This window comes from Haliaeetus leucocephalus, unplaced genomic scaffold (assembly GCF_000737465.1).
Source record: "Haliaeetus leucocephalus isolate CR32 unplaced genomic scaffold, Haliaeetus_leucocephalus-4.0 Scaffold222, whole genome shotgun sequence".
Lineage (NCBI taxonomy): Eukaryota > Metazoa > Chordata > Aves > Accipitriformes > Accipitridae > Haliaeetus > Haliaeetus leucocephalus.
The window spans coordinates 220,160-234,128 of NW_010972658.1; the positions used below are offsets into that span (position 1 = coordinate 220,160).

Sequence of the window (13,969 nt, forward strand, 5' to 3'; positions counted from 1 at the left end):
GTTTTTTATATATATATATATATATATGTATATCATTCCATGCTTGGCTGGAGGCAGCTTAAATTGTGTTGACCCAGTAGTCCTACAGCAAAAATTAGAGATTTTTGTGAACAGGAACAGGTTGTTGGTAACACTTTGCTTCTGGAAAAAATTTTGTTAGGTGTGTGCTGGAGGGTCAGCAGTGGAGGCAGGGCATGTATTCACCAGGGACAGTCACATTTCCAGTCCTATAGGGTTTTGCAAAAGGCAGATTTCAACAGTGCGCTTGTTCTGACCCTCGCTTTGAAGCTCAGCATTCAAGGAAAGATTGTCGAAGTTAAATGGGTGTGGCTTCTGCCCTGCCATGAACCTGCTCCCTCATGGAAGGTGGTTGGTCTTTTCACCGTTTACATAAACTGTTTGGTTTATGCCAGCAGACAGCATCTAAGGTTCAGTTCTCTTTTCACTTTATGCAGCTGCTGGTCTTGCCTGCTCCCATTATCTTTTTCTGTGCACTGGTATTATCTCAATTCAATGGCATAGCATTCAACGCTCCTGCATTAGCTTCCTCCCCTGGCTCATACAAGCTTGCCCTGCCAGGAAAGGCCATTGAACTGTAAAACCCTCCAAGGCAGTTGTTGGCAAGGTCTGAGAAAAGGGATTTCAACTTAAACTGCAAGAATGTTTTTCAGAGACATGGTTTCAGCTTGTTTCATGTTGTCAGCACGGGATCTCTGTCCTTCCTACAGGCAAATCTCCTTTGGCCTTTGCTAGTCAGAGTGGCCTGAGTGGCTGGCTGTGGTTCAGCAGAGTGGCTTTTTTTGGTCCTCCTTGGTAAAGCTATGAAAAATACCAGCCCTTTTGAATTTTTTTTCCCAAACAGTTACAACAGTTAATCACTTCAATCTGTCTCATAAAAGTATACTCTTCTAATTAACAGAAGCAGGAGATGGTATTTTTTTCGCAGGCAATCTCCAGCCTATTGCCAATAACTTCAGCGACCTCCTTCCTAGCTTGCAAAATTGGACTCCAGAGGCTATCAGCCTTATCTGCAAGGTAAATCAGCTTATTAGCTGGCATAAAAAGGTAATAAAACGCAAACAAATAAAATCAGAATTCGCCAAAGGCTGCTCCCCTATTTACAAGCTTGCCCGTTGTCTCAGGTTTTGTTTATTTTGTGTATCAAAACCAACACAAGTCAAATTTCAGAGCGTGACCACAGATATGGCTGCCAAGCAGGAAGGATACAAAGTGCAACCCAATCCTTAGCTTTAGAGTTTTATTCACTTACGACCCCGTGACTAGTTATGGAGAAGCTGCCTTTTATAATAGCAGTGTACCAACCTACTCTTATAACCATCTAAGGCTTCAAGTTGCTTTTGCTTTGTCTTTTTTTCCCTATGTCCAGTCAGACTAACACTCAAAATAAAACATAGATCAAAAGCAGCACAGCTTTCCTTTTCAGCTCTCTGGAAAGGTGAACACATCCTCCCAGCCGCCCCACAGAGTTGCTCCGAGGTGCCAGGGGTTGAGCGGTGCATCTGCCAAGATACACAAGCATACAGCCCATGTCTGGGTCCTGAGGGGCACCAGGGCGAGATGGTGCCTTCCACTGACACAGCAGGACTGCTCCCACACATACCATCTAGTACGTGTTCAGTCCTTCCTGAATCACAGCCTGGGGAACAATAAGTCATGAGAAGTCTCAGGGGGATAAAAAGAAAATAACACACAGATGGAGAGCAGCCGAGGATCTGGTCCATGTGTTTTGAACTGGACATTATTTGAGGTGCTATGTTGGTCCTCCCTTCGCCATTTCATTAAGCTTGTATCTCAGTCATTAGGAATTTCCTAGTAGCGAGATGCATCACATCCACATAATGTCCTGACATGCTAGTGCTGCTGTTACTCTTGAAAGGAGAGCTGATCTAACCACTTCTCACTCACGTACACCAGCCATGGGCCGTGACAGTGGCCTGTCAGCTACGCCCCGAGGGCATCCCGTATTCCCAGCAGGCAGATTCTCTTCTAATCTTACATGAGCCAACTTGTGGCAGGCAATAGGACGTCATGGGTTGATGCAAGATGGCCAAGCCCAAATCTTAACTGATTTCAAGTCACCTGGCCCCAGCTACCTGCTAATGAGTTTCTCACAGTCAAATACCAGAGAAATGATTGATGCCAATAAAATTATTATGGAAATTCCATTGTTTCCTTCTCAATGAACCTTGAAAGAGGGTTTTTGGACCTGAAGTTAAGGATGTAGGTGACTAACTTTGGGCATTTACCTCCAGAAGGAATGAAAACCATATCACTCTGTGCCCAACCCAGTGCTGCCCACAGGGAGTCAGCTTCTGAAGAAGGCAAAGAGAGATATAAAACAGAGAACATAACTACGCATATACCCAATGTAGGCTTAAAGCTCGTCAGGCAAAACACTCTTGTGTAGCACTTCCCCTGCCCTGAAAGAGAAGTCCTGTAGTCATCACAGGAAACTGAGGTTTTAGGCCAGGCCACCTTGGAAAAATATAGAGCTGCTTTAACAGCAAACCAAAATGCTATAATGTTAAAATATCTTTTCTGGTTATTTTTCAAGATCCCTTTCCCCTTCCCTTGCTGAGATGCAAGAGGCAAAATTGCAAAATCAGTCTAGACATAGGGAGCAATGATGTGTGAAGGTTGAACTTGGGATTTCAGTACTATGACCGCTTGACCCTCAACTCTGGTACAACTGTTGCACTGGAAACACCGAAATAAGCATGCTCCGGTGCGGAAATGATTACATTAGGTATTGGACTAATATGACTCAGGATAAGGTACTTCTGCTTCTCAGCAAAACACTTTAGAATTTTGTGCAAGAAATGACAAAAGCAGATCTCTACCATGTCACTTCTCCCAGACAGCAGCTTTTTTTCTTAGTAAAATTGCTCCCTTTTTGAACCCAAGGAACCCGCCAGCCTCTGCTGCATCCTGTGGACAGGAGTTCCTCGGCTGAATGACACACTGTAGGAGGGGGAAGCTCCTCTGGCTTTGAAGTTGCTGCTTGCTAGCTTCCCTTGTGGCCCCCAGCCTTGTGGGAGAGGAGACAGTCAACAGTTATCCCAGCTTACTTTCTTCATGCAACTCACGGTCTTCCCAGCCCCTGTTACAAATCACCACCATCTCTTTTCCACACTGAATGGTCCTAGCCTGCTAACTTGCTCCTCACACCTTCGTCCCAGCCCATCAAGAGACCTGAGATGGGGAGAAGGACCCCCCCCCTCGCTGTGCGATCCCACAGTGTGTGCTTGGAAAGGGTCCAACAGGGTGGGTGCAGTTACTGCAGGGCCATATCCACCCTACTGCCACTGACCCATGAACTAGCTTCGAGTGTGATTGTATGACCACACTGACTGACTGAAGTGTGGACACATATCCACAGACTACACCTAGAGCAAACAATATGAAAAGGCACAAGGAAAAATAAAGCAGAAGAGGGCTGCAAAAAATAAATGGCAAGGGCAGGGAAATCAATAGCGCAAATATTGAACCAGGGATCAAATAGCTTATCCACATATTAAAAACAGCTTCAGAGAACAAGGAAAATACTGACAGAATACCTTCTCACCTACAGGATACATGTTTGGTTGCATGTGTCTAAGTGAGAAAACAGAAACTTGCATACCAGTGTCTTCAAGTAACATTTCTTTCTGCAGGGGTGGGGTAACAGCTTCTCCTATCTGTCTGTGTGGGTGTGCGTGTCTATATACATACAGATGTACACAGTCTATAGACTACAGGTTAGATTATGCCACGCCACATCCCCAACAGCCAGCAGTGCAACTGAAATCACTACGCGGTGGGAAAGGAGAACCTTCCTAGACCAGGAGGATTTGCAGGAAGGAGCCGGTCCTGCGCAGCGCTGGGGATCCGGCTCATGTGCTGTATGGGAGCAGACCCAAAGCACGGCAGGTGCAAAGGCTTTGGCCCACCCCTGGATACGTGGATATCGCATGTGGTAGTCTCCTTGGTATGGTGGGACTGACTGAGGGCAGGGATCTGTGGCTATCTGTCCTGAAAAGCAACCAAGCCAGCATACTCCTGCTCAGCCATCTTAGCAGCATCCAGGCCAGTGTCCTCCACAGCAGCACGAGATGCTCTCACCTTGGTGGGCAGCTGGAGTAGCTCCATGCCCACCACAGTTTCTTACAAAGCATTTTCCTACAGCACTGGTTCCTGGCAGAGCCATGCCTGTGAGCTGCCTAACTCAGGAGTGCCCTGAAGGGGAGAAGTCATTTGAAATACCTCCTCACTGGATGAGGAAACAGTTGCTTGGCAGTGGGAGATGCGGCATTTGTAATGCCTCATCCTTCCCTGGGGCACTGTTCATTTCTCCCCAAGTGTTGCCTTAACTTACTCAAAGCAATTAGGTTCAAAGCCCTGGCTGATGTTCAGACCATGCACAGGCACCAAGAGCAGGTCACGGTGCAGGCAGACTTGTTTGACTCCTACCTTGATGCAAAAACAGAGAGGCTCTGCTTGTGTCAGAAGGAGGTGAGCTGCTCACGCGGCTAAGCCCCAGGCCCAAATCCCACAGGCGGGATGAAACCTCAGCTCTTAACGTGACCTCTGAGTCAAGCAAGATTTGAGTGATGGGTTCAAAATGTATGTGCCTTTTCCAAAAAGTGGGGGTACCATCTGCCACTCCCCACTTACTACCACTCTTCCCACCCACTTATTTCCATCATCATGGCTTTATCCCCACGGGGTGCACCAGAGCCTCTGTGCAGTGCAAGACCTGTGCAGGGTTGAGCAGGGTGCATCATCTCCCCCCAGCAAAATGGGAGCGGGAGGCCCAACCCAGGAGCTCCCCAGGCATTAACGCAGCACCAGCAATCCCTCGGGACTTCAAGGGTGTGCAGTAGCCCCGGGAGCTGCTTAGGAAGTCTTGGCAATTAGTACAGCCATTCACAGCCACTTTTCCTTAAACTCCAAGGAAAAAACGGAACAACCAAGAGGGTTATTAAACAGTCAAAAAACCAAAAAGTTTCCTTGGAGACTGAACAGAGTGGCTGGTTGGTTGCTCAGCAGGGCAAAACGTGTCCTGCGTATGTCAAGTGCTGCTACTGGACTTGGGTTACTGCGGTGCTGCGTGCAGCTACGGGATGGAGCACTGCAAGGTCCAGGCTTCCCTGTGCTTTGGTCACCCCATGCTGGGGTGCTGCAGCTGGCCAGTGTTACCCTGCCCTGGAAGCCACCACTAGCTTTGCACGCAGCAGGCTGGCTGCTCAACCAGCAAAGGTTCAAATGCACAAAGCACTTCATTATCAGCAGCTGAGTACAGTGGGCTCCTTCTCCTTTGGTAACAGTGCATTTGTTTTCAGGCTATGAATGCATACGCAAGCGTCTGTTATGGTTTCTGTGGTTAGCCAACAAGCCTCTGGTGGCCTAGGTCCGTATGGCACCTCAAGGAGGAACCTCCTTTCTGTGGCACAGCAGCATTTAAAGGGAACTGCCAAACTTGGAGGCAAAAGGGCAAACCAGTTTCAGTTACAGACAGTGTTGCCCATGAAATTCGTCCATAGGTCACAGGAAGTCCAAACTCCTGCCCAGACAGGATGATCACCAACACTACCTCAGGTCAGCTGAGGTCTTGTTTAGCTGGGCCTCGAAAACCTCCATGGGTGGAGAATCTGCTGCCTTTCTGTAACCTCCTGGTGATGTTTTTTTGCCTGATGACCAGCTTGAAACTCCCAAGACATAACCCGTGCCTGTTGCCTCTTCTTGTTCTGGCCACTTCTACGGAGAGGAGCTTGGCTCCTTTCCAAGCATGTCGGCTGCTATCACGTCAGCCTGAGCCTCCCTATCTCCAACAAGCCCACATCCCTCAGCCTCTCCTTGTAGGCCCCTGCCATCTTGGTCTCCTTGTGCCAGACCAGTTTCCCAACACCCCTCTTGAACTGGGGGGTCCAGCACTGGAAACAACACCCCAGGTACAGCCATTGATTACATCAGAGCCCTGAAGTCACTGCCATCCTTCAAGTTATTTTGATACATGCTGTGACTGAGACGTTGTACAAACCTTCCAAGTTTCAGTGGCTCCTTGTCAATGACAATAGGGACATTTCTCAGGTTTTACTTATAGCTCCTTATCTAACCAGTCAAACTGTGCTTTAAGGTTCACCTGCAATTATAATTTCATTTGGCTTTGTTCCTTGTAAAGGTATACAAGGTATTATTTACCTTAGAATATAATACCCTCGGACCTTGTTTATACAAACAATTTTTCAAACGCTTCTCACCATTAATTCAAGAATACTTCAATCTTCATGAGCGATGCTGTGAACCATGCTGTTAACCATGCACTTGCTTCTTCTACTATTTAAAGCGTGACATGGTATAGCCCTGCTTGAAGAAAATCTGATGAACAAGACGCTGAAAAATTATGGTTGGGTTTGAGAATGAGGGGAAGGTGCAGGAAAGACTCATTACAGCCAAGACCTGGGATATGTGCAAAGAAAAGTGTATTTCACTGAAATTTGAGTGGAAATGTGTGCCCGAGACTCTTCTCTAAAAATACCTCAGCTCAACTGTGCAAAAACTCCACACAAGCAAACTACTGTAGTTCCTGCATAAGGATAACCCACCTTCTGTCCTGGTAAATCAAGGTCTTACGGTTGGCCATGATCTTCAGCCTTACGAGGCCTACCATATTTGAACCACTCACTCTTCAAATACAGCTCACCCATTAGTCTCACATCACTTTTTTGTGCATCTGTGGTCTAAAATATCTGTAAATATTAAATTTCAGCCACTGAGCTTTGAACAGTGTTTTAGTTTGGAAATGCCGGCACCCCTTTTTGAGATCATCTCCAGCTGCATTTTGGACAACTACATATGAACCACTTACCGGATGTGCACCGCTTCAACGTATGGCGACTGCAGCCTTCCTTGCAGCCCTGGCCCCACGCTGACAAGCAACAATGGCAGACATGGGCCAAACCCTGTGTACATAGAGGAGAGGGATTCTGCCCAAACTGTACCCACTTGGCAATCTTTTCCTCCCCCAACAACTGGAGGAAAACTCGTTTCCGTTCCCACCTTCAAGTGTTTACAACAGTGAATTTACAGCTGTTGTTTGTGTTCTTCTGCCTTAAAAGTGAGTGTCACCAAGTGAATTGCTGCCCATGCTTTCTGCACATGTGCAAACATCTCCTAGACCTTGACCTCCAACAATGACTGTAATAAAGAAATGTCAGTTTTAAGATAGCCCATGTTAAAAAACTTTCCAAAAGGTTTGTTAGGAGGAGGGGCAACAGCCAAATTAACCAGAGAGGAAAGAGTCTGGTCCTTCTCCTGCTACTCCCACAAAGACAGCCACGGCTTACAGCTGGCTGAGTTACTAACAAGGGCAAACAAATCAGGCTTGCAGCCTTCATTATTTCTCCATCATGTACAAAGGTCTAATGAGACTTGATGTACTTAGAAATGCATAGTTCCTAGTTGTCATTTCCACAGACCTGTGAGGGATGCTGGGTCACCGCATCAAGTCTCAGCTTCCCCGGCAGCTGGATGTGTCCCACTCTTTGTATCACTGCTGCTACCCAAAGAGCTCCCCAGGTGCAAAGACCCACGTTGGTACGGAGGAAAGGCACTCTGCTGTCTTCCCCACCACATATGCAGCTCCCCTCTTGGGAAAGGAAGACTTATGAGCACACAGAGAGCAGAGACAAAGGCTTTGCCCCTCTTGGGACACGGCTGCCAGATGTGATGATCTAGGATGGTCTGCTGAAGCAGGGGACTTGGAGCAAAAAACCTCCCAGCCTCTTCTGGGAACACTGACTTTTCATCTTTCTGATACAAAGAAGGAAAAGGCACAAACCCAACTCCGGTGGCATTTTCACCTGCAAGTCTATTTTTACGCTCCTGCTGGACACGGTGCAGATCTGCCAGTCACGATAAACCTGACAGGTTCTGATAACGGAATTTGTTGAACACCGACACTCCTAGTGAAAGTGGCTGACTGTTCACATGCAGCCTGTTGTATTGTCCCAAAATTACACTTTGACTTACACACAGCAGGAAGGGTGATCAAAACCCCATCCTGGTTAAAGTTTAAAGGAAAAAGTGGCAACCTTACAGTGAGTAATATCAGGAATGGGTAAGCAGAAGTTACAGGCGTCAGATACAAATGGCAAGTTAAAAGGTGTATGTGACTCATAGGGGAAGCTGAAGGAATTAATGAAAGGGTCCACAGCCTTACAGGCAGCAGCAGGCATGGGGCCATTTCAAGAGGAAGAGAGGAAAGTCAGGAAACAGCAGAGCAGAAGTATTAGCTGCCTTCAGTGATTGCTTTTCTAATTCGGGACAGGTCCTCTTATGGAAAAGTACTGATGCACATGCACCTTCCACAGCTACCACGTTTACTTTCAGCCTTCCCTAAACCGGGAAAGCTCCACAGCCGCAGGTGTGTGAAGGAAGAGGAGTGGCTGATAAGCCTCTGGCCCTGATTTCTACAATACTGACTCAGAGCGGACCAGCTCCCTCCGAGGCTGTCACTGCCACCACACCACCACTGACCTGCCAGGAAAGATGCGACCAGAATGACTTTGTGAGTCGGTAGATCAGCAGGTGAGCAGGGGTTAGCAGGTCCATGGCCAGTGCATTCAGAGTTGGCTGGGGACTGGGGATGCTGTCACGAGGCAGGCTGTCGAGGGGTGGCATAGTGCTGCACCCCCGATGGCAGCCATCACAACTCCTTCTTCTCCACTGGGAGCTGTGCTGGCTGGGGCGCAGCTGTGTGCAGCAGCACGAGGCCACAGAGTGTCACGGCAAGGCCGACCCACCACAGAGGTGTCCATGTCTCCGCGAAGAGAAGCTTGCCCACGATGGCCTGAAGGAAAGGACAGAGACAAAGCTTTGCTGGGCTGAGCCACCCCAAAGCCTCCTGCGCTGCCAGAGCTGCAAGGACTTCTTCTGCTGGGAGAGCCAGCCCTGGAAAAAACCTGTTCAAGGAAACTCCTGCTGGGACCACCAATAGAAATGGCTGCTGCACCTGATGCCAGAGATGACCTACTCTACCATCCAGCCTGGAAGCACAGCCATATTTCGGTCCCAAAGCAGGATTTTGACAGATGCATGTGTGCTTTGCTGCCTTCCCAGCACCTCTCGGGAGCCAAATCTCCAGTCAACTGGGCAATTCCAGTCAATAAAAAAAGGGCCTCAGTGACTTGAGTTTTGGACACCACCATGATCCGACTGAGTTGGAGCACAGAAACAAGGTGGACAGCTGCTGAGAGTGAAAAGCAAGCACAAGAAACCAGTGGGTCAAAAATGCTCTTGCTGCCACTAGAGGTGGTGCATCTTCACACTCAGCTAGGGTAGCTTTGGCTTGTCACAGGTGAGGTGTTGCAAAGGAAGAGCAAAACAAAGCAAAGCTCCCAGCTCTGTCTCTCACTGGCAATTAGAAAAATTCAGTAAATCATACAGCTGCCGCAAGGCATGGCACTGGGCAGCAGTGCCCTTCCTCCTGCAACACCCAGAAAAGTCCTACAGCCTCAGCCGTGAACAACTGTCAGAGCGGCTGAGACCCGATACAATCATTTCACGTCTGCCTGTAACTCTCCCTTTGTGGCCAGCAACACCGGTCACGCTGGGAGATGAGCTACGACCAGTCGCATCCAGTGTGACTGTTTCCACATCGTTGTGCTCCTCCAGGCTTCAGCGCCTGGGGAAGGGATCTACTCACCGAAGAGATGAAGTTGGAGGCCGTCGTCGTCACAGAGGCAGCGGCCGAGGAGGAGGAGAGTCGCAGGGCTTTTGCAAAGACCGTCCACATCATCGCATTGCACGCAAACACCAAGCCAATACAGCCAATGCGAAGCAGCACAGGCAGCTGTAGGATGAAAGAGAAAAACCCACTTATTTTCACCGACTGCTCATCCACCCTCACTAATTCATGGGCACTTTGGAGCAAAAGCCAATGGCATGGGCTTTTGAAACTGAATTACAGCTGGTATTACATGAAGATGAATATATTAAATCACAGAAGGAAAGAGAAGCAAGGAAACAGCCCTGGACAGAGCTTGACCCTGGCATGTCCTGCCATGAGTCCTCGACAGAGTTTGGAAAAGGGTCAAGTTCAGCCCTGCCAGAGACAAACACCAAAGATGTATGTGCTGGTGCTGCCTGTGGTCCAGGACCTGCCTGTTGTGAATTTGGACTGACACCCAAACCACAGGTCCTCACCACCTCCTGTGACCTGGCCTGCCTTACTGCTGCAGCGAGGGCAGAGTGGAATCCTCTGGGAGGAAAGCAAGAGCTGAGGGGCTTCATGCCTTATTTTGCACACTTGCTGGAGAGCAAACTTACTGAAAGCTCTCTGCCCCAGCATTTAGCGGCAACAAAACCACCTCTGAATTCAAGGGACTTCAAGACCAACTAGGTTCTGAAGAAAGATTTCCCTCCTTGGACAACCTGACAAGACACGTAACAGCCTCGGTCTGAAAAAAAGGGCACAGTTTTCCCTAAAAAGCCTTCACCATTCACAGTCTCCCCCCCCCGCCCCGAATCGTTTTAGCTGCTGCGGCCATCTCCCTAGCCCCCCGGGTACCAAATACTTGATGTGAAGACACCAAGGGAGGAGATCACAGGCAGATCAGGACTCTCACAAACAAACAATCAGGGAGCACACAAGGGCAAGTGAAAGCAAGGCTTTGTCTAAGCCTGTAGCAATCATGCCTTCATAGCCTGTCACCTTTCAGTCCATGGTGGGATTCATCTCGAAGCAGACAGAAAAGTAGGTGTGAAGCCACCAAGAAACACAGCTGAGATGTGGCACCTGCCCCATGGGAATGGCTGCACTGTGGCCTCCTGCCTCCCGCCCCCATCAATGGGGGCCACCAACCCTGTCCTGCTCCCACCCAGAAGAAGAAACGAATAACTGCAAGCTAGCAGAGGCCACAGGGATTTCTGAAACAAGTGATGAAGCAAGTACAAAGTTAAAAGGAAAAGGCTGCAAAGCAAATCCCTGCTCAGTGGCTGGCGCAAGGTCTCTGAGACTAACCCCATCCCAGAGACGAACGGTTCTGGTGTTTGGCCTCATTTTGCTCCACTTGTGGCAAAGGTCTCCAACTTTATCAGGGTAATGGTAAATGATCCAAAACAATTCCTACCAGTGAAGCACTTTGCTTTCCCACCGCTGCCATGGCAAACTCTGCAGAGAGGGGTAAGAGGGACAACCAGGCCAGGCTGCTACTGGCCTTCTGAAGAAGAAACCCGCTGCTGTGTTACAGCTCACTGTGGGGTGATGTTTGCCTCCCAGCTTCACCCTCTGCCTGTGTGACCAGACAGTTTTACCTTGCTCAGGGCAGTTGTGTACATCCACATACGCCTCTAGTGGGTTGGCAGACTTGGGAATAAAGAGATGAGAGGGGAAAACAATTCTCTGTGTTTCACCTAAATTCAGTATATCATTTCTGGATCAGAAAGAGCCTACTTTCTACTGCTAGGAAAAAGGGCCTTAAGAAAAAGAGACCTTGTTACCATCTTTAACCACCTACCCAAGGGTGTAGAGAGGATGGAACCCAGGCTCTTCTCCAAGGTGTGTTGGGATATGACAAGAGGCAGCAAGTAAAGATTAGAACAAGTGTTGATCTGATACAAGGAAAACCAAAGGTGATTAAACGCTGGAACAGAGGTCAGGAGCTCTCCAACCTTAGAGATATTCAAAATTTGACTGGAGGTCACAAGCAATATGTTGCAGAGCAGTGGGTGGACTCCAACCTCCAGAGTTGCCTGACTTGAACTAGTCTGCAAGTCTATCGGCGGTGTAGCAAAGCTGGTTCCCACCATCACAGCAGCTATGCTACCTTCAGAAGTGACCCTGAACTCATGGGTTCTTCTTCTGATCTTCTTCTATTACAGAGCCAGGGAAAACAGCTGCAGTGTGCTCTGGAGGTGACACATGCCCAGAAGGAAGGTTTTCCAGAGAGAGGGCAAGTCCTTCTGTGTCCTGGGCAGAGGAGCGGTTATCACAACGGCACACAGGCAGATATATGAACATCCCCAGGTGTTCCCCACAGGGAAGGAGGGAGGTATAAATTACTCCCCCGCTAAGGGCTCAGCTAAGCCAGCCCAGTGAGTCAAGGATTACTCCTCTGACTGCTTTTCTAAGAGGACATTAATTTCAGTGTACATTTCAGATAGTCCAGATTCACTCCTGAAGTGACAGAAGTTGCCCAGGACCATGTCCAGACAGTGTTTGAGTATCTCCAAGGATGGAGACTTCACTTCCCTGAGTAAACTGGGCCAGCACTCTGTCACTCTCACAGTGAAAAATTGTTTCCTGGTGTTCAGGGCGAACCTCCTGCGTGTCAGTTTGTGCCCATCACCTCTGGCCCTGTCACCGGGCACCACTGGAAAGAGCCTGGCTCTGTCCTCTGTGCGTCCTCCTTTCAAATATTTGTATACATTGATAAGATTCCCCCTGAGCCTTCTCTTCTCCAGGCTGAACAGTCCCAGCTCTCTCAGCCTTTCCTCATAGGAGAGATGCTCTGGGCCCTTCATCATCTGCGTGGCCCTTTGCTGGACTCTTTCCAGCATGTCTGTCTCGTTTTTGTACTGGGGAGCCTGGCACTGGACCCAGTATCCCCGGTGTGGCCTCACCAGTGCTGAGCAGAGGGGAAGGATCACCTCCTTTGACCTGCTGGTGACACTCCACCTTGATGACATGACACTTTGTCATAGCACGTTCAATAAAAAAAACCACCAAAAAAACCCCAGCAAAGGAGCAATATTTCTATAAATTTCAAAGGAGAAAAATACTCAGAAAAGATGCTGTCAACATTTTCAGTAATTCCACACTCTGCTCTTCTGCCAGTGCAGAACACAATCTTTTTTGGGGGGGATTTGGAAGACTATCAGGATTTACATTTTTTGGTTCTCCTTCCTGTCACCCTTTCTGATATATTGGAAAGGGTCAACAGGATTGGCAAGTACTGAGTTTTTGCTTTTTTAACCATTTCTTAATAATCACACAAGTAAATTTTCTTTTTTCCTGATACAAGGCTGGATTCAGATCTAGTTTCTCTTGTGGGTTCTCCTTTGGATTCCAAGTCCAAATGTACATTTGCCATATGAATAACAACCTCCGATCTTTACCTAAATGAGTCCCCACAATGTGTTTTTATGATACGCGTATGCCGTCTCTCTCAGCATCTCCCCGTTCACAAATAATCTTGTGTACATCTCCACCTCTGCCATGCCCATGTGAGAGGTCACTCCTGTAGGTAAGGACACTGTATTTTTGAGGTGAAAGGCCAGCAAGTCCCACATAACCTTCAGCACAATGAGGTTTGAGAAACACAACCGAGATAAAGATCATCCCCTATGAACACGCAATGGAGAGCTCACCAGATGAGCACATCAGCTGAGCAGCACAATGCAAACCAACTGCTCCACCTCTCTGCTCTTGTCACGAGTGAACAGAAGTAGAACGAGAGAGGGAGAAGGGCAATGTTATTGGCAAAACAGCAGTCAGAAAACAAGTGTTTGAAAGTCAAGTGCACCAACACCTTGCTTTTAAAGTAAAACTGACAGAAAACCACTGGCCTTTCAGAGTTGGGTTTGGTTTCGGGCATTCCCATGCCATGCTTGTTCTCCTCACTTTTACACCCCAGCAGACTTGCTTCAGTCTTCTTGCCCTGGGTTTACATTACCACCATGCCTTGCTCAACACCCCAGCAGCTACAAGGCTCGGCTCCGCTCTCCGAAACCGGTTACCCCGCAAATCCCTCTGAAGACAAGTGCAGGATACCCCCGGAAGAGCCGGTGTGCTTCCTCCCCATCACAGATGCAATAAGAAGCGAAGCCTTAACGGCCGAGAAACGCCTGTCGGAGGCGGGGGGGGCAGGGGGAAGGCCGCACGCAAAACACACGTTAACTCATGGCAGTCGCTTCCCTGCCCCGACTTCCTCCATCCTTACCCAGCCTCCGGCCGCCTCCCCGCCCG

At 48.6% G+C, this 13,969-nt stretch overlaps 1 protein-coding gene across 1 annotated transcript in view; it reads right to left on the reverse strand.

Moving 5' to 3' along the window:
- The window catches only part of TGM4 (transglutaminase 4), a 28,195-nt gene extending 14,226 nt beyond the window's left edge, over nt 1-13,969 (reverse strand). Inside the window, exons 1-4 of the mRNA XM_010566965.1 lie at nt 13,944-13,969; nt 9,707-9,853; nt 8,539-8,851; nt 2,268-2,333 (exon numbers count right to left, since the gene is read on the reverse strand). The gene's annotated coding sequence lies outside the window, so the exon portion shown is untranslated. The remainder of the gene's footprint in view (nt 1-2,267; nt 2,334-8,538; nt 8,852-9,706; nt 9,854-13,943) is intronic.